The sequence below is a fragment of the Drosophila persimilis genome, unplaced genomic scaffold (genome assembly GCF_003286085.1).
Source record: "Drosophila persimilis strain 14011-0111.01,24,50 unplaced genomic scaffold, DperRS2 tig00000002-arrow-pilon, whole genome shotgun sequence".
In the NCBI taxonomy this organism is placed as follows: Eukaryota; Metazoa; Arthropoda; class Insecta; order Diptera; family Drosophilidae; genus Drosophila; species Drosophila persimilis.
The window spans coordinates 14,893,972-14,901,125 of NW_020825289.1; positions in this window are offsets into that span (position 1 = coordinate 14,893,972).

The following is a 7,154-nucleotide window of genomic DNA, read 5'->3' on the forward strand; positions in this document are numbered from 1 at the left end:
CCATACTCGTGCAACACATGAGCGGGCATTCGGTGTGTGCTGTGGTGTATGCATAAACACGCTCGTACGTTTTAATATTTAGTGTTAATATGTTGACGGATTTCTGGTCATAAACACTTTTTGTGTGGAACGGTCCACGTCGTCATCGCTGTGTTGTCCTCCTCCTCGACCTCCTTCTTCTGCTAGCTCTCTCTCTCTCTCGCTGCCGCTCTCTTGCTCACCCGCTCTCTCTTTCTGGTTCCCAGTTTGTCCGCATTACAGCCACTTGGCTATAATTTTCTTTAATGATGAAAGTTTGGTTCGTTGCTCGACTCGAAGTTGGAGTCACAATCGCGGTCCCAGTCCGAGTCCGAGTCCGAGTCGGAGTCGGAGTCTGAGTTTGAGTCTGGAGCCGAGGCTTGGCTTCGGAGTTCATTAACATGACAAACATTGTGCTGTTTTGGTGACTGGTTGGGGCCTGGCCTGGGCTAGGGCTTCCTTCCCTGGCTGGATGAGGAGGTGGAGCCTACGCATTATAACAATAGTACGAAACCTATTAACAGCAACAATTTTAACTGCAGCTCAGAGTACGGCTGGGAGCTGGAAGCGGCTACGGCTACGGCGACTGCAACTGCAACTGGGAGTCCGATTCGCTGCGCATCGCTGCATTTCATATTTCGCAAACGGCACGCACATGAAATGACAGAAATTATGTGGCAATCAATTATCGAACTGATGATCGGCGGTCAAAAGCGTTTACAGCAGCCCCAGCAGCTTCCCTCATAATGATGATCGAGACAGAGACAGAGACGGGGCGAAAGCTCAGCGGAGGATGGGATGGGATGGGATGGTGCGGCGTTTAGATCTCTGGACACATTTGCAATCGATCAGCATGAGGCGGAAGAGCTATGGTCCAGCAGCTAACCCGACGCTCACCTACTCGAGCCCCAGTCGTAGTGTCTGTCCTGTCGCTCTACTCATTATAGGGAAAAGGAAAGAAACAAAAACCACTCACCTCACTCCTTTTTTTGTTGTTGCTGTTTTTGTTTTCTTGTTTTTTGCTTACATTGTAACCTGAGCATGTGCGCCGGGGCTCTCTCTGGCTAAATTTTTAAGCATAAAACCATAAAAAAAGGAACGAAAAACAACTGCAAATACATCATGCATATTCATAGTGCAATATGATTTTCCATTTGACAAAAAGTACAGCAACAGCGGTACAGTGGGGCATATGTTGGGTTATAGGAAGGAAAGGAATTTTGCATGATTTTGGTATCTTATAGTGGTATAGTAAGTAAGTAAGTTAGTAAGTAAAGCTTATGGGTATATACCCTAAACCTAATGTTAAGAATGACATTCAAATGTTGAGTCTTTAGCAAATGATTTTCATAATACTCTGTCCCACTGTGGGGACAAACATAATTTAGTGCATGACTTTTCCAGCCTTCTGCCTTCTGCTGTCTATCTGTCTCTCTCTCTCTCTTTCTGTGCCACTCTGTTGCTGTCTCTCTTCAGCTTTGGACGCTGAATGTATCGTATCAAGGGGTTCGTTCGATGGATGGATGGACGGATGGATGTAAAAAGTTATTCGCAGTTCGTTGCTGTCTATTATTTATTACCGTTGAAACGACGACGTTTATTATAATTCGCATTTTGAAGCTTTTGATTTTCGGTTTGTGTTTTTTCCCCCCTTTGCAGTCGAAGATGGATGCTGTAGATGGAGGCTGGGACTGGAACTGGGACTGGAGATGGAGGGCCACTGAGGCCACTTCGGGCATTGGCGGCCATTTTCGACTGCAACATTTTAATATGCGGTTGTAAATTTAATACGCCCCGTTGTCCATAAACACATATCAATACTTCCAAAGGGGCAGACGGTTTGGAGTTTTTCCCATTTCGGTGTTGCTGTTGCTGCGGCGCATTGTTGTTGCAATTAATTGCTTTGCACATTAATTAAGCGGCTGACTTACTGGCCGAGCCGAGCCGAGCCATGGCAGACGAGACGAGACGACACGAAAGGTCAAAGGCCGCTAATAGGCGTTAGACAAGTTAATTTGAATATAACTCTGACAAGATATAGATGCGAACAGAAAAGCCACAACAACAGCAACAGCGGCCAAAAACCAAATAAAATAGCAGTTCTCGGCAAATTCGCTGTTTGAAATGGATTAGGGGGCATTAGGGCTAATCGCTATCCATTACGCAAGCCCCTTAGCGGAGAAAAGCAATATATATATGTATATACAGATACAGCTATATTAAAAAATACAGAGATAGTCGTGGCAGCAAAGCAAAGCAGAGATGCAGATACAGATGAAGATTTTATAAAAATAAACACGAGTTTCTATGCCGCTTGTTTTCATATCAAAAGCAAGTAACATATCTATGAAGCTGCTGCTGCTTCTGATTTGGGAGAGAGTAATCGACCGAAGGATACCCTGTGTTCTGGGTTACAGGGAAGTTGGAAGGAGAAGTCATCGCTGTGTGTCTGAAAAGCTTCGAAAACAATTCAGTCATTTCTATTAAGTCTACCCATCTCGAATGCCTTGAACTATCACCCTTCTCCACAAATGGATAGGAACCACGAAAAATAATCATTTTGATAAATAGAAAAGATTTCCGTTTGTTCTTGATGCGATTGCTGTGCTGTTGTTCCGTTTCATTCGAACAAAAAAAGAAAAAGACTCGAACAATGTGCGATATGTAGCGATTTATAAAAGTCACCGAAATTAAAAATTAAATGCGGAGCAGGGAACGGACAGCAGCAACTGCTGGATTGTTTGATGTTATGCTATATGGAGATTTGATTTCAGAGTCTCAGACGAAGGGCAGGGAGGGAGGAAAAATGCCTTAATTCGACTGGAGAAGTGCTGAATGTATGCTGGGTGGTTGTGTGTGGGTGGTTGGGTGTTTGGTCAACTTCCTGTTGGGTGCCAGTGGCAGTGCCAGGCAGTATCTGTCGGATAAAAACGAATAGTGGGAGGGATAGATATATAATTTGCAAAATATCTTAAGCCTTTTGTGTGGGCGCCACCGAGTGTGTCAGCCGCACATCAGATGAATTAATCAACGTGTGTCGCTGTCTCTGTCGTCAATCTTGTGTTCCCTTCCGCATTTTGCTTGTATGCCGCATTCTGGCCGCCTTTTGGATCGGGATTGGTATTGGGATTCGGATTCCTGCCTGCCCAGCCCCGCCACTCGCTGGCTAATTTATTTATTTCGGTTTCGTTCGCTTTACGTTTGTTTGTTTGCTTGCTTGTCTCTCCAATGGACGTCAACAGCTGGACATGTTCGCTGCGCTCCCTTTCCCTCGATTCGATTCAATTTAATTTCCATTTTCCTATCGAAATGTGTAGTTTCTCACATGACAGAACCCGTGGACGCTATTCCTTTGTCGTTCGAATCGATAGGCCAACGTGTCGTATAAGCAATGTTAGTTTATGAATTCAGCGAACAGAAGCCCCGCAAGTTAAGGCCCCAACCGCACCTCACCCACCGCCGGGTATTATTATTGTTATTATATTTATATTGTCATTTGTCTTTGGGAGCAGCACGATAAAAGCGGACAATAAATATGAATACTTAGTTGTGGGGCTGGCACTGGCACTGGCACTGGCACTGGCGGCAGGGGCACGGGCAGGGGCAGGGGCAGGCGCAGGGGAGTGGATGGGCAGCGGCGACAATTCAATGTCATTATTGATGTCATGCTCCCATTTTTTTGTATTTGTATTGTATTTTTATGGTTTTATAACAGCCATTGCCCGTTGGGTCTGGTCTTTCTTCTGCCAAGAAGATTTGGCATTTACATAATGTACACATCGTGTCTCTGCTCTGATTTCCCTAATATATAAATATGTACCTGAATAACCAAACAATGCCATATGAATGGAATGCTACAGCAAAAGAATCCCAGACATATTAAAAATATGTTTTGGGGAATGCCTTGAACAAATTTCCTTAATTACTCCGCTTCCAAAGAGTGTTCACACGAATCAAAAGCGAGAAATCTTTTGCGAAAAAACCCAAAAGAAACCAACAAAATCAATGACCATAATCCAATTTGGAACTGTCTGAACCTGAAACTGAAACTGAAACTGATGTGCATATCTGTATGTATGTGTATCTATAATTTATTGCATTTCTGTTGAGATCCGCTTCAATCAAAACTTTTATGTCAGAGATTAACGATTAAAGTCATTAGCAGTTAAGATCGAGATCAGTCAAACTCTACTCTTGATGTGTCCTACCAGACAGCAGGCAACCTCCTCCGCTCTCCTCTCGAGCGGAGTCTCTACATACGAGTGTATGAACAGACATCCAGAGATACAGATATCCATATATTATATTTGTACAGCAGACAAAAGGCAATACGGTTCATTCTTTTATCGCTTTTGGCATTTTTAATGCGATGTCTGAGGCGGAGGTCGAGGTTGGAGGCATCGGCATCGGCATCGGCATCGACTGGGACGCGAGCTGGGGCTTGGTTTATTGTGGCTTGGGGCACGGGACACGGGGCACGGGGCAGGGGGCAGGACGAATACGGAGCTGAGCACATATTAAAAGGGCAGAGTTATAAAACATTAGCGCATATTAATCATTTTTTTTTGGGGCCCATACGAAATCCCATTTATTCGTTACCATTTCCCGCCACAGATCTTGATGGGTTGCAACTGCAGTCACTCCACAGCGCGGAATTCAATTAAAGTTTTCGGTGTAACCATTCCCGGGAATGAACACACAACCCGTACCGCACCGAAGCAATGCAGGGAAGATGGAAAGTGGGGCGGCGGAGCTGTTGGTGGGTCGGATGGGGTCGTCAGAGTGTCTCGTGTGTAGGGCTGTGTGTTTGAGAACTGTCAAAATATTGACAGCGGCATCCGTTATGCTTTTTGCCCAAATTGATATTCTATTTTAAGAGTTCTCGCTCGCTCCCAGACTCCGTCTCCGACTTCATTAAAATATTTCCCCAAAATAGTAAGAAAAATCTAAATAAATAAAAAACTTATGAATACGGCAGAGTTAATGATGCCTTGTCGCCCGAGCGCTGAGATACAAACATAATGGAGATACTCTCCGCCGTAATCACTGACAAGCTCTTGACAGTTAGTTGGGGGCCCATTCCGATGCCCGATGAACGATGCCGGGTTGCAGTTTGGTTTGTGAATGAATTTTGTGCCACGCTTGGTCTTGAATTTCTGCCGATTGCCGATTTCTTCTAACTGTCTGCTCGTGGATCGTGGATTTCCACAACCGAGCTGAACCAAACAAAAATTATTAATGAAACCTATGCTCAAATGGAGTCCAGTCCGCCAGTCCGCCGGTCCGCCGGTCTGCCCCCTCAAGCCACCTACAAAAAAAAAGCTCGACAAGAGTGTGTGAAGCGATCCAATGCTGCGATCCATGTCGGATCCCATCGGATCCAATGCGATCCATTGGCCATAGCCAAAATATCATCAATTATCGCCGATGCTCGTCGACTCATTCATATTCCACCAGCAACAACGACGACGACCACTACGACGATGGCTGAATGTCGATCTGGTCAATCAATTTGGCTTTAACTTTGTCTCTCTCCCTGTGCCCGTCTCTAGCTCTAACTCTGGCCTAGGGCTAGAGGAACCACACCGCTTGCCCTCCCTCCCCTACCCCACCTCTCACTCACACCGACAGGTAAAGATTGTTCGTTCAACAGCAGAAAATCGCTTTCTCACACATCGATGGACTCGTGGATTGACAAATTGCATTTCCTGGATTAATGATCGCCTAAATGGTATTTTATTAATTGATGTTGTTCTCCTTCCCTTCCCCCTTCCCCCTGCTCACTCGCTATCTTCAACCGTTGCTTGTGTTGAAACTGTTAACTGTTGGTAAATTATATATAATTATATTTGCATTTTTTATCTCACATTAAGGGGCAGGGACAAGCAGTCCAATTTAAATGATCTTTTTTTGTCAGAGGGAATTAATTTACGCAATTAATTAATAAGCCATTAATTACATTTCAGGTTTTGTGGATGTTTTATATAGAGGTATGACCAGTATGAATTACATGTTATATGGAAAAACATTTTTATTTATCCCTAGCGATGATGGAAATGGGATCGTTTTGTTTACCTTTGGATAAGAAAAGTATCTAAATACAGTTAGATTATCGATAGAGGATGTTCTTCAAGACGTTACGAGCATCATTATCAGGGTAACATATAACCTACGACCTATAAGATTTATATTATGAATCTCTTTAAGATGGTTTTTCAGTTCACAATCTTCAGTAAGCCAGTAAGTATTTTTTAACGATAGCACCCGGCTATTGCTTGAATTTTTTAGCCCCTTCCAGCCACAGCTCGTCACCGTCAACACTGAGTCGACGTATCTATTTCCTAAAATATTGTACAAGTTCTGGTTCCGCCGAAGTTCACACCAGAAATAAGATAAAACGGAAAAGTAAGCCGGAGAGATATTCATGTCGAATGTGTAATTCCCAAATCACTTAATACTCATCAACTAATGAGGCCTAAAAGCCTTCGGCCGCCGACGCGACGGATGTGTTGGACAATAACAACTTCAACTAATATCCATATCTCGTATATATGTGTACATATGTACAAAATGTATCTACATATATGCATGTTTCCTCTCTCCTCTCCCGCTGCTCCACCATATTTTTCGGTTTGTGTGGAGGTTGGTTTCTCTATATCTCATTTATTTATTTTGAAATTGTTAGGAGTACATACATATATCATTATTTTTTGTGGGTTTCCCGTTTCCCCACTTTTTCGGCTAACACACAAAATGCAGGAAATGGACGTGTTGACAAATAAACGAGGTTCCCCTGTTCAATATTTGCTAATATTCATGTATCTTTGTATGTATCTGAGAGTCTACTATATGTATCCACGGATTAAACACAAATTTCACCTGTGAAAAGGCGGCGTGCACGTTTCGTGTAAGTATCGCTCTATTGTACACTTGTACGTTGTTTGAAAATCAAATAGAAGTTTAGAGCTATTCCAAAAACGAAAGTTAATAGTGACAAATTTGTCGGTGGAGGTAGTATCTGTGAGATACAGTTTTGGCACTGGACTCGGATGTGTTTTGGGGATGTACGTGTGTTTTCGTGATGAATGCAGTCCAACTTCCCCTAGATCACACCCATTACCATTACCATTACACCC